The following is a 17950-nucleotide window of genomic DNA, read 5'->3' on the forward strand; positions in this document are numbered from 1 at the left end:
AACTAGTGCTTCATTGAGATGGAAGAGGTGAATTGCATCAAAGCATCTTAGTTTGAATTTTGTACTTTCTTTCAATCTTACAATTTAATATATCTATTTAATCATAAAGTGAGTTATATTCCAAAATAATGTTCACTACCTTTCTAAATAATAATACATCTTCGCAGTACATAAACCAATAGCTTTATTTTTAAGCTAGAACTGATGTGAAATTACATGTCATGAATTATTCATACCACCTAATTTAATTCAATTATTTTTACTGAATTCATATCTAATCCATAAAAATGTTTAACTCAACCAAAAAAAACATCATCTCTGCATCCTTGAATAATAGATTTCTTGCAAAATTTCAGGAAAGATAAGTGGATATTTGGTTTGAAATGGCAAGGCATATTATAATTGCAATGATGACAATAATTTTAGCTATTTAACCATACATCCTGTTCTATTTACTGACTGGTGTCTCATAAAGGAAACTTATTTAATATCAAAGTAGAATCACAGGAGCAAGAAGTGAGTCCTGGCTCCAATTATGGCACCAAAGTCATTTTAAGATTTTTCATTAAGAGTCACACGGATAGCAGGCAGATGCCTCCTCAAATGGGAGCACATATTCTGCCAATCAAAAGCACAAATTTTGTGCTTACAGAAAAAGGGGTCTGGTTTGCCCTAAAGAAATCATACAGGGGAAAACCACCATTCTCCTCTCCTTAGTGAAAAGTCCTTTGAGGCCCATGCCATTATACCACACTCACTCCTCAGTCTCTCTCACCTGCCAATCTTCTTGGAGCATATTTATTAATGGCTTTGCCCATGATCTCCCTGTCCACTTATCCATCCCAAATCTTGGCAGTTTGGGGTGGTCTCGATGTCCCCAAAGAAGGTCTTGAAACCCATTTGCCTCTGTGTTTCTAGATGTCTTCTGATCCAGTGGTCTTTATCACTTCACTTACACCACCCAAGGCTGCAGCCCCACCCACACCAGAAGCCCCTCAACCTCTGCAATCCCCAGGTTAAAGAGCCATTCCCCAACCTCAGCCTCCCAGAACTTCTACTGTCTTCACTGCTCCTCCTGATCTCATCAAGACTTCCACTTGAGGCTGCAGTGAGCTGCAATTGCACCACTGCACTCTAGCCTGGGTGACAGAGTGAGACCCTGTCTCAAAGAAGAAGGAAAAAAAAAAAACATAGACCAATATTGGAATAGAGAGCCCAGAAATAAGGTTGCACATATACAATCTAATCTTCAACAAAACTAACAAAAACAAGCAATGAGGAAAGGACTCCTATTCAATAAATGGTGCCGGGATAACTGGCTGGCCATATTCTGAAGATTGAAACTGGACTCACTACACCATATAGAAAAAGTCAACTCAACATGGATTAAATAGTTCAATGTAAACCTCAAACTATAAAAACTCTGGAAGACAACCTATACTGTTCTGGACATAGGAATGGGCAAAGATTTCATGAAGAAGATGCCAAAAGCAATTGCAACAAAACAAAAAATTGACAAATGGGATCTAATTAAACTAAAGAGCTTCTGCACAGCAAAAGAAACTATCAACAGAGTAAACAGACAACCTACAGAACGGGAAAAAATTTTTGCAAACTATGCATTTGACAAAGGTCTAGTATCTAATAAACTCAAACAAATTTATAAGAAAAAACAAAACCCCATTAAAAAGTGGACAAAGGGCATGAAGAGACACTTTTCAAAAGACAACATATATGCAGCCAAGAATCATATTAAAAAAAAAAAAAAAGCTCGACATCACTGATCATGAGAGAAATGCACATCAAAACCACAATGAGATACCATCTCACACCAGTAGGAATGGCTATTACTAAAAAGTCAAAACATAACAGATGCTGGTGAGATTGTGAAGAGAAGGAAACACTTATACACTGTTGGTGGGAATTAGTTCAACCACTGGGTAAAGCAGTGTGGCAATTCCTCAAAGAGCTAAAAACAGAACTGCCATTTGACAGAGCAGTCTCATTAACTGGGTATATACTCCAAGGAATATAAATCACTCTACTATAGAGACACATGCACCTACATGTTCACTGCAGCACTATTCACAATAGCAAAGATACAGAATCAACCTAATGCCCAATGACAGAATGGATCAAGAAAATGTGGTACATATACACCATGGAATATTATGCCACCATAAGAAAGAATGAGATCATGTCTTTTGCAGGAACATGGATGGAGCTGGCAGCCATTATCCTTAGCAAACTAAGGAACAGAAAACCAAATACCTCATGTTTTTACTTAGAAGTGGAAGCTAAATGATGCAAACACAAGGACACAAAGAGGGGAACAACAGACACTGGGGCCTGCTTGAGTGTAGAGGGCAGGAGGAGGGAGAAGAGCAGAAAAAAATAACTACTGGGGTACTAGGTTTAGTACCTGGGTGACAGAATAATCTGTACAATGAACTCCCGTGACACAAGTTTACCTATTAAACAAACACATACATGTATCCCTGAACCTAAAAGTTAAAAAAAAAAAAAAAAAAAAAAAACTTCCATTGCCTCAGCCCCACTGTACTCTGGATCCACTTACATTCCTAATCGGACCACAGAGCACAATTCATCATTTAAATCACAGTTTTGTTTTTTAAAAAACAATCCAGAAGTCCTTTCTTTTTAATACTTTTATGCCATGACTTGGGGACAGCTACCACCCTCAGGCTGCTTTCTGCTGATCCTCACAACGTATGCTTCTCCAGGTGGGTGCTCCCGCTGAGGCTGGCACCTTTCTTTTCACGGGTTTCAGGAGGCCACATCAGTCCTTAGGATGCTTCACATGCTAGACATGTACGTCAGTTCTCATGGTGAGAATCTTGCCCTCTGCTTGCTTACAACAGCACCAGCAGCATGCTGGGTACCTCTGCAGACCCTTCCAGCTTTGCCATAGTGATGGACAGATATGTGGTGCCCCTTCCCTGAAGAGCTACAGGACCACTGTTCTTGTAGATCCACAAACACGCACGTGGCCAAAGGCACAACCCCATGTTTTCTAAAAGTCCTAGAAAACATTTACACAGTGGCTCACGCCTGTAACCCCAGTACTTTAGAAGCCCAAGGAGGGAAGATCACTTGAGGCCAGGAGTTTGAGACCAGCCTGGGCAACATAACAAGACCCTGTTTTTATCAAAAAAAAATTAAAAATTAGCTGGGTGTGGTGGTGTGCACCTGTAGTTCCAGCTACTGGGAGGCTGAAGTGGGAGGATCGCTTGAGCCTAGGAGTCTGAAGCTGCAGTAAGCTATGATCATACCATTGCATGCAAGTCTAGACAAATAGACCAAGATTCTGTCTGAGAGAGAGAGAAAGAAAACATATAGCAGGTGCCTCTCCTCTTTCCCTTCATGTTCATCATGTAGGCAAATTAATGAAAAATGGCAATTCTGGCCAAAAGGCTTAACTCACTTTTAAATCATTCTTGCCCAAACTCAACTTTCGTTTCCCCTTAAACCCCTGCCACATCTGCCCCACAAAATCCCCACCCTGGATCGCTCTAAGCAACTATTTTTCCACTTCTACATCAGCCTGCCAAGCACTGTTAAGAGAAAGTCGCCTAGCTGTTTAGGTGGGTGGGGGCCACTACAAAAATCACAATCTCCAGCCTCAGGTGGATGCACGGTCAGTGCTGCCCACAAGTCCTTCTCCAGGCCCTAGCCAGCTCCCTCTCCCTCCCCATGTCATCTATTTCAAGCTGTCTTCATGGTCCTCAGACTCCCACCCCATCATTTCACTGCTCATTCCTCCCTCACAGAAAAATAGAAACCATCAAGATACAGTCTTTTTTTTTTTTTTTTGAGACGGAGTCTCACTCTGCCTCCCAGGCTGGAGTGCAGTGGCCGGATCTTGGCTCACTGCAAGCTCCGCCTCCCGGGTTCACGCCATTCTCCTGCCTCAGCCTCCCAAGTAGCTGGGACTACAGGCGCCCGCCACCTCGCCCGGCTAGTTTTTTGTATTTTTTTTAGTAGAGACGGGGTTTCACCGTGTTAGCCAGGATGGTCTCGATCTCCTGACCTCGTGATCCGCCCGCCTCGGCCTCCCAAAGTGCTGGGATTACAGGCTTGAGCCACCGCGCCCGGCAAGATACAGTCTTAATTTTTTGCCTACCATCGACAAACTCGTTGTCAAGATCATCCTTACTGCCAGGTTCAAGGGATGAGGGGCTGTCTTATCTGTACCCATTTCAATGGCATTTTTTAAGTGACTAGCCTTTTTCTGAAATGTTTGACTTAATTTTAATGCAAATGAAAGCTTTTCATTTTGCACCTATATTTCACTGGTTCACTTAAAATGTAATTAAATTGTATAAACTTAATTACAAGCACAACCGACATAAAATGATTTGGGAACACACACAGGAGACTCTTGGTAAACATGCAAATCATGGACGTGTACAGGTGCACAAAGACGTAGCCAACTAGCCGAAAGCACGCAGGCTAGCCAGCCCAGCAGCCATGGCGTTTTGAGAGAGCAAGGCTTCCAAATTAACACAGTGAGTCTGCAGGGGCAGGTCAGTTAAGAGCTTCCACCACCCCGTTTTAGATTCACCATGCTTCGCTTTAATTATATGATTTGTTTACATGATCATCTCTCCTACTGTATTCTAACTCCATGCCTTCTCATCTGGGTATCCTGAGCACATCCAGCATAGTTCCAAGAAATTCTAGATGTTCAGCAAATATCCAAATTTAATTGAACTGAATTGGCATGAGGTAATGGTGGATAAAAACATAAGAATCCAACACATTTTAGCTGTATTTTGGAAGTGACTGAGCCATATACAAAGAGCTAGTCCTTTACTCGTGGTGTCACTACCGTTTTGTACATGTTCCGGGGTGCCAGTGTCAGAAACCAGACACAGATGGGCAAATTACAGGTCTTAGAGTGACACTTCTTCCAAATAACAGAAAGAGCACTTGCTGCTCACCCAGTGAGACTTCCATATCCTTCCTATTTGGTACAATCACAAAGTCATTGTTTCCAAGCTCAGCAGGGCCCTCAACGTGACTGAGTACAACTCTCGCCTGTGCCTAATAGGTCTTTCTGCAGGACAGTTTCTGTGTGCTCTGCTGGGACCACTCTCCATCCTGTTGCATGACCTGTATCAATGGGCTCCCTTGAACTCTGGTTTGTGTTGGACTTGGCCAATGGCATACATGGATGGGAGACTGGGCATTTCTTCCCCCAGCCCTCTTTTCACAGTTTGGTAGTGGCTGAGTTCCTCTACTGAAGGGCACAATTCCTACAGGGCAACCCTCTCCTACATCATGGTTCAATGCTTGTCATGGCTCTCTTCTTGCCCCCTTTTGGGTCTAGGCGTGGTAAAGCTCCAGGGCTCTCTGCCAGCTCTTAATGGTTTCTCTGAATCCTGACCACACCTTTGTAAACAGTGTCTTCCTTCAGCTTTCTCCAATTATCCCTCTTAGGTACATTTCTGCCAGGAGCCTGACTAAAGTAGTCCCTTTGTCCACCGCACAGAGAGACAGTCCCAGCATTATTCTCAGTACTCTGCTCGATTATAAGACGTCTCCCCTCCACCTCATTTCTTCTCCTCCCTTATGGCTGTCTTCACTGACAACCTGGTGCCCTCCAATAATCATGCTCATGCTGTACTCGATCACTCAATGCTTGTTTCCTTTGTCACAGCATTTCTTTGAATGGTTTTCTCTACCAAAGGGTAAGGCTGTGCTTTAATCATCTTGGTAACCCAAGTGTTGATCAGCGAAACAAATACACACAGAAATACCTTGCCCTGGTTGCTTTTCTGTGCTAGAATCACCCCAGACTTCAATCGTCAGCCTGCCGCCAGCCACTCCCAAGTCTGGGACTTACTCACCAGCAGAAAGCACATCCACATGACCTGTGTTACCTCCTCTAGACGCTAAAGGATGTGATTCCAAGAAGACCCAACTAGCAGGATCCTACAGTATTCTGCCATCATCTCCTTCATCAAAAGTCTTCTGTCTTTGACGAAGACCCATTCATATTTTATTATGAAGATATGCCTTTCATGGACAAATTATATAGCAATATTAAAGTATACCTGAAACAATATCCAAGATAAAGGATCTCCATGGAGTTAATGGCTTTAATTCACTACCACATGTTTAGAGAGTTCTTGTGTAGACACAAGCTATGAACTATGAGAAGGCAGAACAAAAGTCTATGCAGATATACAGAAGGCTAAAATGCATACCCCAGATCCATCCTGCTCACAGGGTATTCCAGGTCCTAAGAGGAGGGGGGTCCCTCCTCCCGAGTCTCCAGGACCTGCCTTCATGAATGCTGAGATCATCTGGAGGGGGCCAGACCAGCCTGGGCTAGACCAGAAAAGCCAAGAATTGTTGTCTTCCCATATTCCATATTCCCATATGCATTCCCAATGTCCTCTTCCCAAAGAACCCCTGTATCCTCAATGTTCTAGCACAAGCCTAGAGACCATTTCTGCCTTGGGTAGGAGTTGGGGTAGCTTAGAAAAGAGTGCCATGTTGGAGGTAACAGAGGAGCTGGTTTTGAGGGATGTGTAGAAGTCCACCAGCTGTTGAAGATGAGGCCGGGTGACCTCAGAGAACAGAAAATGTCAAGGCCAGGGGCAGGGGCAAGAAGCACACGGCACACTGGGGAAGAGCAAAACGCTGGAGCCCAGGGTGTGGGTTGGGCGGTAGGAGATGAGGACACCAAGATAGCTTGAAGTCAGGTCCTGAAGAATGTTGGGTACTAGGCGTGAGTTTGGACTCTGTGGTGGGGGAAATGGAGAGCCCCGATAGTCTCTAAACAGGGGAGAGACGGATCAGGCCTCTAGCATTTCCTCGGGGAGGTTATAAAGCAGATACAGAGGTACAGACACGTCTTCTGTGCTTATTTATGTCATGGGGCCTTTGCACGTAGTTGGAGCCATGATTTACATAGCTGTGCTTGCCCGTAGCACTTCCCACGGTTCACTGCATGCAGCTAACACCCAGGGGATGTTTGTGGAATAAATGAATAAAAGAGTCATTATTATCAAGTCTCTCCTACAATCAAGGATATACTCCAGTGACTGATTATAGCTGCCAAGGCTATATGGGCAATGAAGTTAAAACATTACTCCAACATGGGAAAGAGGAATCAGAAAAGACACGGTGAATGCTCCAGCCCTGCCAACCAGCATTAGCCCAAGGGGAGAGTGAACACCCAGGGAAAAGAAAATCGCAAAAAAACTTATACTGAAATCCTATCAACACCTTTGATTTGGTGTCTGTATCTTTCCTGGCTGATGAAAATCAAACCTCTCTCAGAGTGATGAGCAGTTTCTTATAGTTTTGTTTATGTTCTACCTTCGGCATCTCCTGATCAAGAAAGAAGGTTACATTTGTGTTAATTTGGGCAAGGAAGTAGAGACCCAGGATTTTTCTTCATCACAGTAATCAGGGATTCATTCATGACTGAAAATAAGGGTAAATTTAGGGATTCTCTGACAACATTTCCTAACTGGTTCTTCAAAGGAAAGAGTCCAAGTTCTTGAAAATTAAAATATGTTAATACTAGCAAGTAATACTCACAGCTATCATCAAAAAGAGCCTGAAGTGTATTTGCTTGATCTTTCAGTAAACAGGCAAGTCCACATATTGTTTTCACTCATCAGTACCATCAAATTACAGACTACCCCTATATATATACACACACAAATACATGTATATAAAGGGTACTTTGTTTGATTAGTAAAAGACGTGGTCCCAACAGCTAAGATTCATTCTAATACCCCACATAGAAATTTACATGTATATCCAGCCAGTATTTTTCTCTGCTCCCAAAAGACGAGCCCTGAGTTCACACTTCCGTGGGGACAAGACCAGCCCTGCTCCCCTTTCTATGCACACTGCAGCTGACCAGAGAGCTGGGTCAGACCACCTGGCAGACCCAGGCTAGGGCAGAGCTGTGGATTTTTGACACTGTCTTTGTTGCCCCTTCTAGGAACTCTACCTTCACGATTCTTCTAAGTGCCCAGTGCTCTGCTTCAACCTCTCCTCCCCCATCCCATGTTCCATCCTCTGTGACTTCTCTTCCCTCAAAAATCAACCTAGGAAGTCAACAAAGTAGGCATGCCTACTTAGAATGACTCTAAGAATCTGACAGAGGCATCTGAGTTTTAGGAGAGGACTCCTAGAAAGCATAAGGCCAAGAAATACAAGCATTTCGGGCATTTCAGCATTTCAGGCATCCTCCTGCAAAGTCGCTCTGGGTGGATGCATTTTCAGCTCCCCTCACATTATTCCACACAGTAAACCAACCATTTCACCTATGTCCGAGCCTCTGCCTCAATACAGCCCAAATAAAACTCCACCTTTCTTTCTTTTTTTCTTTTTTTTTTTTTTTGAGACGGAGTTTCGCTCTTGGTGGCCAGGCTGGAGTGCAATGGCGTGATCTTGGCTCACTGCAACCTCTGCTTCCCAGGTTCAAGTGATCCTCCTGCCTCACCTCCCGAGTAGCTGGGATTACAGGCATGTGCCACCACACCCGACTAATTGTGCATTTTCAGTAGAGACAGGGCTTCTCCATGTTGGTCAGGCTGGTCTCAAACTCTCGACCTCAGGTGATCCACCTGCCTCAGTCTCCCAAAGTGCTGAAATTACAGGCATGAGCCACAGTGCCCAGCCAAAACTCCATCTTTTGTAAAATCTACGATGCCCAGTGTGTTGGCAGGCCCTGCTCTGTGCTCCTGAGGCATCCTAGGTGTCTATTGATGACATGTATGTTATCACATGACATCCAAGTGATTTGTCTACTTATCTAGATGGCTATTAGCCTACAATAACCTGTATAAGCCTCAAGGGTAAGGATCACCTCTTTGTTCTCCGTACCCCAGACCATAGCATGGCATTCAGCACGCAGGAGGTGCTCAAGGATTGCTTATCACATGAATTACTTTTTTCTTTTTTTTTGAGACGAAGTCTCGCTCTGTCGCCCAGGCCTGAGTACAGTGGCCGGATCTCAGCTCACTGCAAGCTCCGCCTCCCAGGTTCACGCCATTCTCCTGCCTCAGCCTCCCGAGTAGCTGGGACTACAGGTACCCGCCACCTTGCCTGGCTAGTTTTTTGTATTTTTTAGTAGAGACAGGGTTTCACCGTGTTAGCCAGGATGGTCTCGATCTCCTGACCTCGTGATCCACCCGTCTCGGCCTTCCAAAGTGCTGAGATTACAGGCTTGAGCCACCGCGCCCGGCCAATGAATTACTTTGTACTCAATATGTGAAAAGAATGAACCAAGCAATGCATTAATACTATAGTCCAGGGGGTGTCCAATCTTTGGGCTTCCCTGCGCCATACTGGAAGAATTGTCTTGGGCCACATATAAAATACACTAATGATAGCTAATGAACTTAAAATATTTAAAAATCAATGTTTTAAGAAAGTTGATGAATATGTGTTAGGCTGCACTCAGTGCCATCCTGGGTCGCATGTGGCTCATGGGTTGGACAAGCTTGCCGTAATCTAACTTGAGTTTTAGTGTCATTAGCTGCAAGGATGGTGCTTTCCTCTGACATGTAGCTTGAAACCATGCACCATGAGGGCAGACCGCCAGTCTACCATTTCAGCAGCTCCAAGTCAGAGCGGTGGTTCCAGCCATGATCTCGCACCTCTGTCCCCTCGAGCCACCATGGGTGAATGAAGTGGGAGGTGAAGGGAACGGCAACTATTCCGGTCCTGTGGGTCCCCACCACGACCTGGTTTTATTCAAAAATTAATATCTTGTTTTAAAAATGGATACTGCTTACATTTTTGTGTGTTTTATATTTATTAATTAGTCCATTGAAGAGTTATTGAGTGTGGACTGTGTTCTGTTCTAACTGTTCTAAATGCTGGGGATACGGCAGCAACTAAGATGATGTCCTTGCCCTGCGGGACCAGTGTACCCTCCTCAAATTCGTCATGCAGATCCGTGGGCCCTCCTTAATCATGAATGGAAATCTCTTGTCTGCCCAGACTAGACAAACGTAGCTCATGGCATCAATCTTTTAGAAAGCTCCACTGGTTCTGACCACTCTCTCCATCAAATCCTGTCTGAGAGTCACTGCATTGTTCCCTAGGGCTGCGGGAACAAATTACCACAGACCGGGGGCTTAGACACAGAAATTGATTTTCTCGTAGTTCTGGAGGCCAGAAGTCCAAACATCAAGGTGTTGGAGGGGCCCTGCTCCCTCTGAAGGTGCTAGGAGAGGACCTTTCCTTGCCTCCTCCAGCTTCTAGTGGCCCCTGCAACTCTTGCTGTTCCTGGCTGTGGCTGCATCACTCCCAGCTCTGTCCAAGTCTTCAATGGCCTCTTCACTGTGAGGTTGGTCTCTCTCCCATTGCACAAAATCTAACCCCCATGACTGGTAGTCTCTCTTCTAGTGTTCTATGAATATATTTTTCTTCACAAATATTTAACTTCAAAATTATTGTGCTGTCAGATGTGAAACAGGGATATAACTTTACATTTTTGACATAGTAATCCAGTTGCCCAATGCCATTTACAAAATTATCCTTTCACTTCTGACGAGGCAAAGTCACCTTTATCTTATAATACATGTTCATGTTAACCTGGGACTTTTCTTGTGTTCCAGCAATCCATTGCTAAAACTACACTGCTTAATAACTAATTTTATAGTATGTTTTAATATCTGGTAAATAAGTCCCTATCATTGTTATTGTTTTTCCCCCAAATATATCTTGAGTGTTTTCATGTATTTAAATATTCCAGTTGAACTTAATATCATTTTAGCAAATCCCTCAAAATTTTTTCATTTGGATTTCTGCTGGAATTATATTACATTTAAATATGAGATTTTGAGAGAATTGACATTTTACAATATTGAGTCTTTCATTAATTTAAGGCTTCCTTTCTTCCCTTTAGTAAATTTTTGTGGTTTGCTTTCCTTGGTCCAGAAAATTTCTTTAATTTAATCCCTGACCTGTCACTTCAATTATCCACTTGCCCCCATCCTCAACTACATAAGGCCTCTCTTTTTCCATAGAGCCTTCTAGCAAAATCCCAACCATTGATCAATCTAAGTGCATCTTCAATATGCACACACTTGGAATGAGATACCACTTCACATCCACTAGCATGGCTGTAATTAAAAGAAAAAAACAATAACAAGTGTTGGCAAGGATGTAGAGAAACCGGAATGCTCACACGTTACTTGTGGCAACGTAAAATGATGCAGCTATTGTGAAAAACAGTTTGGACATTCTTCAAAGAGTTAAACATACATAGGTTGCCAAATGGCCCAAGATTTCCACTCTTAGGTCTGGCCCCCAGATAACTGAAAACATATATTCACACAAAAGTTTGTCCACCAATGTTCACAGCAGCATTATTTGAGATAGCCAAATAGTAAAAAGAACCTAATAGTAAAAAGAACCCAAATGTCCATCAACTGATGAATGATAAACAAAATGTCAAAATACGGTATGTCAATAAAATGGATTATTATTCAGCCACAAAAAGGAATGAAATACTGATACATGCTGCAACATAGATGAACCTTGAAAACATCATGCTAAGCAAAAGAAGCCAGACGCCAATGACCAGCACCACCTATTACATGATTCTATTTATATGAAAGGTCCGGAATAGACAAATCCATAGACACAAAAGTGAACTAGAAACTGCCAAGGGCAGGGGGAAGAGGAGAATGAGGAGTGAGTCCAAAAGGGTATGGAATTTCTTTTGGGGATAATAAAAATGTTCTGTAATTAGACAGTGGTGATGGCCACACAATTTTGTGAATACGCTATATACCACTGAATTGTATATTATAAAATGGAGAATTTTACAGAATGTGAATTATATATCTCAATAAACAATAAGTAAATCTTTTCAAAAAAAAAAAAACCATACATATACCCTGGGCTGCTTAAGGCTTCCATGGAGAATCTCCTGAACTCACAGATTGGTGTCACCATAAATTCAGTCTTTCACCTTTAACTAGGTACCCAACAAGCCTCCCACATTTCCCCGTCTGCTCTGTCTCATTCTCTTTCTTCTTAATGGCCAGTACACATTTTATTACCTACTTTATTCAAATTTCCAAGCCCACCACTTTTCACTGTCAACAATAGCATCATTCAAAGAACAAAACTTCCCCAATGTCCCATCACCAGACCTATGAACGTCAGTTCTGCACAATCCCCTCCTCCTACCCTCCTATTACAGGGAAGAGCTGTTTCCCCTACTCTTTCAAACTAACCCCTGTGCCCTTTTTCCCAGTCTGCCATATATCCTCCCTTCTCCCCTCTTCTAGATCTCCCAAATCAACCTTTTGCTCAGCATTTAAACTTACACCTCAAACACAAACAAACAAAAAAAACCTGTCTTCATCAAAGCCATGCCTCCCCAGCCCAGGCCAGGCTCCACCCTTGGCTTCCTCCAGAAGGGGCAGCCTACAAACACCATCTCCTGTCTCCACTTCCTCCCTTCCAGCACATTCACACAACAATTATTTAGTGAGCACCTACGGGGCGGGGGGGGAAGACACAATTCTCTACCCTGAGGATAAAACCGTGAACAAGACTGACAAGCCCTACACTCTTGGAGGAGACCTGTGAGGTGATGGCGTGCAGACAGAGAATATGCAAGCAGCCAACAGAGGTCACTGCAGGGGTGACATTGTTATGGACCAGCAGGGGTAAGGAGCCATGTTAGATGGGGAGATCAGGAATGACCTCTCCTGAAAAGGAGACAATTGAGCCCAGACCCCCTGAGTCAAAGGAGGCAGCCATAAAAGTTCAAGGGTGAGAGCTCTTCAGACAGGGAATGGCTGCAGCAATGGGCCTTAAGGCCACCATGAACTTGGCAAGTTTGAAGAAGAGAAAAACTTCTCCAACCCCACCCCTGCAGGGCTCAGAAAGCCATGGCTATCAGGTTCCCATAGCTCTCTGTGTTTTTTTCTGTCATAGAATTTATATCACAGGCCGGGCGCGGTGGCTCAAGCCTGTAATCCCAGCACTTTGGGAGGCCGAGACGGGCGGATCACGAGATCAGGAGATCGAGACCATCCTGGCTAACACAATGAAACCCCGTCTCCACTAAAAATACAAAAAAATTAGCCGGGCGTGGTGGCGGCGCCTGTAGTCCCAGCTACTCGGGAGGCTGAGGCAGGAGAATGGCGGGAACCCGGGAGGCAGAGCTTGCAGTGAGCCGAGATCGCGCCACTGCACTCCAGCCTGGGCGACAGAGCGAGACTCCGCCTCAAAAAAAAAAAAAAAAAAAAAAAGAATTTATATCACCACATTAGAGTTGCATATTTAATTGAATGTCTTCCCTATAAGTTTTACGTGACAGGGAGCTTAGCACATAGTACGTGCTCAAGAAATATCCTTTCATGAGTATTCCAGGTAGTCACAGCATCTGACGATAATGGCTCTTGCCTTTTTCCAGTATTTGTATTTCTTATTTCTTTATATTGTTCAATGGCATCAGCTACAATTTCCAAAACAAGGTGGAAGAACTGTGATGTGGCAGGCATTTTTCACTGGCCATGACTTTAGTAAGAATGTTAATAGCTTTTCCCAGAAATTCTCTATTACGTAAGAGAGGTAGCCTTCTATATCTCATTTACCAACAGCTTTTATTTCTTTAAGAAAAAGTAGGTGTTGAATCAAATCAAATGGCTTCTGCGTATCTATCAAGATGGTCACACAGTCTCTTCTCTAATGAATTAATAGGCTGTATTACACTAGTAGCTTTCCTAAGAACTATTCTTTTGTTTCTGGAATAAACCCTACTTGATTGTGGTGAGTCGTTCTTTTAAAATAAGGAGGCAGTGCAGGACTGTGGATAAAAGCTGGGACTTGGGTGTCAGAGCTGACTACAAAATTAGAGAACAAAGACATTATCTATTAGGATTAACAAATGGAATTAAGAACTGAGTCTTAAAAAGAAAAATAAAGAAGACAAACTTCTGGTAAATCTGACCAAGAGCAACCACCAAAACCCAACAGTAGGAATAAGTGGCTATTACCTTGGCTGCCGCAAGGACCAGCTGGTCCCCACTTGAGTGTCACTGTCCTCCTCTGTTAATGACAGAACGTGAGCCTCACAGGGCGGTTGTGTGAAGCCTACATGAGACAGCATGTGTGACCATCTCACAGCACATAGCATCGTGCCAGTTACCCAGGCGAACCAAAAGAAGTTCTCCTAAATCTGCTAAAATTTCCTTTGGGCTTTTGACTACCCTTATCATGTGATACTAGCCTAATAATGTGAACAAGGACATTCCCATTCTTTCTATGTTCTGAAAGATCTCAACATACCTAGGCATTCATATATTTTGCCTTTAAAACCTCTTGGAAATAAATGTGTTAATACTATGTAGAAAAAATCCCCAAAAAAGACTGTCTGATGGTCCCTCCCTATGATAATCCCCTCACTGCAGGAGTGGAGAGGGGAAGAGATAGACAAATCATAAATGGAGTTAACCTGGGAATCTATTTTAATCTGCCTCGAGAACCTAGCATCCTATTGTTTTGGCTTTTACAAGCAAGACAAGAATAAGTGGCCCCGAGAGAGAAAACACAGTGGTGTAGCAACTCAGTGAGGGAGGGGGCAAGGGTGGAGGTTTGATTGAATGGAATGATTTATGTTCACAGGCCACATAAGTGCTCTGGAGGCCTGAACTTGTCATCCAGCACCCTGTTTGACATCATTTTCCACACATTCATGCACTGCCATCACCCGGCCATGTAGTGGGTACCAAGAAACGACCAAAGCCAGGTCCAAATGATCAAAGTCGATCCATCCCGTCCCTGGATACCACAGAAACCCTTTTGTCCTACTGGGAGACTAAGATGCTACACTTGGTCAAATCAAGCACACGGGAAGTTCTCACACTTGCTTGACCTCCAGCTAGATCAGTGATGGTTCCACACTTGTCAGACAGAACCTAGATAAAAATGTGACTTTCCTTTTTGCATGCCACTCCACAATAAAGAAATTGCTAGACTGGAGATGGTTCGGAGAAAAACCATGTAACTGAAGCATGCATGTCCTGTCGATTGGTGGATTACAGAAGGGTCATTTTTCAAATACGTGAAAGGCTGCCACGTGTCGGAATTAGATTTTGTGCTGTATGACCCCAAAAGGTTAAAGGAGAATCCACAGATTAAAGTAATGGGTAGAAAGATCGCAGCACCACAACTCAATAGAATAACTTACCAAAGACAGCACAGGTCAGCCAGCCTGGGAGAAAGCACCATCACTACTGTGAAAATCAAAACACTTGACATAGATCCTGCCAAGGAGATGGAGGATCAGAAGTGACTTTCTAGGTAATATTTAACTTATCCTCCAAATATGAGAGTCTGTGAAAAAGTACAGAAAACGAGAGAAAATCTTCAAAGGCACTTGCCAGAGAATGACACAAATAGGAAGCGGTGGTTTTGTTTGCACTATTTCTCCTAACTTAAATCACACACCCCACTTCCAGCCAGCAGTGAGGCTGACTTGGTGGAATTTCCTTTGGCCCCCGACAACCACGATACGCATCTTAGTGGGTAACAAAATGGGAGGGAGGCTGGAGAACAAGCCACAAATCTGGATAATCCACACTCTTGAAAATATCCAAAAATAATAAAGAATGGGGCAAAATAAAACCACCAAAGAAAACCTGTTCTGGTTATGGGAACAAAACATCCACTGAAATAGGCCGAACCTTTCTTGTTTCAAACCCAGCTTCACAAAGATATTAATTAAATGTGATGGTGTTAGCGCGGACAAAGAATCCAGATGTGAGCCTCGTGGAAGGCTGTGTCGGAACGCTGGGCAGAGGCTCAGTGAATGTGTGGGGCATGAACTGGGGCTGCCATCAGAGTGGCCTCCCATCTGAGAGTCAGGGACAGACCGAAATCTGGGATCTGGGGAACAAGAGATGATACAGCCTACTAAGGGTGGATTTGGTAATTATAACGAATCTTTACATATGTGGAAACCAAATACTGTGGCAACTGATCTTTCACAGACTAGCAGTCTTAAAACCCAGAGCTAGGTGAGGCCATATTCAGACTGGTTTTGGACCAGTGAGTGGTATCACTTGGATCGCTATCCTGGACAGTTCAACAAACTGAAAAAAAGACATCAAATAACTATCATGAACTGAATGACTTCATCTCCTCATTAAAATGCTTCATCATATAAACTGAACCACTATCAGAGATAAAGTTTCTTCAAAAACAGTGCGATATACTTTCAAAACACTTAAATTCCAATGCTAAAAACACATCATAAGAAAAAAGACTGGGCACAGTGGTGCATACCTGTAACTCTAGCACTTTGGAAGGCCAAGGCGGGTGGATCACTTGAGTTCAGGAATTCAAGACCAGCCTGGGCAACATGGTAAAACCCTGTCTCTACCAAAAATACAAATAATTAGCTGAGAGTGGTAGGTGTGTGCCTGTTGTCCCAGCTAATTGGGAGGCTGAGGTGGGAGGACCGTTTGAGCCTGGGAGATGGAGGTTGCAGTCAGCCAAGATTGCACCTTTGCACTCCAGCCTGGGTGACAGAGTGAGACCCCATCTCAAAAAAAAAAGAAAGAAAGAAAGAAAAAGAAAAGGAAAAAAAGAAAGCATTTGTGCTCTTTAGCATCTTAGTACTCCAAATACTGATTTAAATCACATTAAAATTAAGCACTAGGGAGAAAAGGGTTAAGACAGATTTAGCATACGATGTCAAATATGGTTCCTATGCCAAAGTGCTTTTTTTTTTAAAAGGCAGGCACTATATGCATTTTATCTCCTGGACTTAATTTGTGTTTTGCTATGCTCAACAATTTTAATGCCAAGAGGAAGATACTAAGTGAGAAAGGGGATGTGCTGGCCTGAACCTAGAGAGTTGATCTAATTGAACTGAAAAACTTAAAACCCTTCTCCATCTGTTCAGTACACCTGCTGATGGAGCACTAGCCCAGGTAGGGAGGAAATCCATCAGAGACCAGTTATAAATAGATTTTTATTTCATCTGCTAAGACTTTGGCAGCCGAGGTGGGAGGGCTGCCTACACTGGCAGCCAGGCAGAAGCTCTGGGCTGCTTTTATGTTGAGGTGAAAGGAGTGGAGAGACAGAGAACTAAAAAAAAATTTCCCAACAACTCATTTGACAACCAACCACCAGTCATTAGTTTGTTTAAAACGTGCCAGGCATTTCTGATAAGTGCTGGAGACCTGCAAAGATCCATCACACCCCCTCGTGAGGATCATCCAGAATCTAAAGGGAAACAGCCTCACCAATCGCTCACAGGCCAAAGTTTCTATGTGCAAACTTCCTTGGGGCGTTCGTAAAATGAATCAAGAGTAAAGAAGGCATGAATAACATGATAGTGCCTTAACTTTCTGAGGATAGGGCAAATGTAAACTCTAAAGGTACCAAAATATAAATCAGAAAAAAAAATGTCTTTGTGGAAAAGAGAAACCAGTGGTTCTAATCCACAGACTATCACAAGGACTGTAACTGGCAGGTGACATTCAGGCTCCTCCTTCTAGGTGCAAGTCGGTGGGAGTCAATCCCCTTCACATCCCACCAGCCACTAGGGTGGCACCTCCCACCTAGTGAGAGCTCAACAAACAGGAGTTAATGTGACTGAATCAACAGCCAGGGAAATCATGAAAGGATCTTTCCCTGTGAGTGAAAATGGAACCAATGGGTATCTCCAGACAGGCCTGATGTGAATGTTTGCAACAGAGACTTAAGAATAAATGTCAGAGATTATATGTCCAAACAGGACCACTGAGAATGGGGGTGTAGAGGAGAAAAAAATTGTATTTCTCTGACTTGTAGAAGTCTGGGCTTAGGGAGGCCTTCCTGATACCCTTCAGAAACATTAAGGATGTTATTGAGAAGACAATGACCCCTATATTCTGTCACCACCAAAGATAACAAGAGAAATGGGAGTGATTGGTGG

At 43.3% G+C, this 17950-nt stretch overlaps 1 protein-coding gene across 15 annotated transcripts in view; it reads right to left on the reverse strand.

Moving 5' to 3' along the window:
- Positions 1-17950, reverse strand: part of MSRA (methionine sulfoxide reductase A) — a 412022-nt gene that overhangs the window by 349639 nt on the left and 44433 nt on the right. The window lies entirely within an intron of this gene.

The sequence above is a fragment of the Macaca mulatta genome, chromosome 8, assembly GCF_049350105.2.
Source record: "Macaca mulatta isolate MMU2019108-1 chromosome 8, T2T-MMU8v2.0, whole genome shotgun sequence".
In the NCBI taxonomy this organism is placed as follows: Eukaryota; Metazoa; Chordata; class Mammalia; order Primates; family Cercopithecidae; genus Macaca; species Macaca mulatta.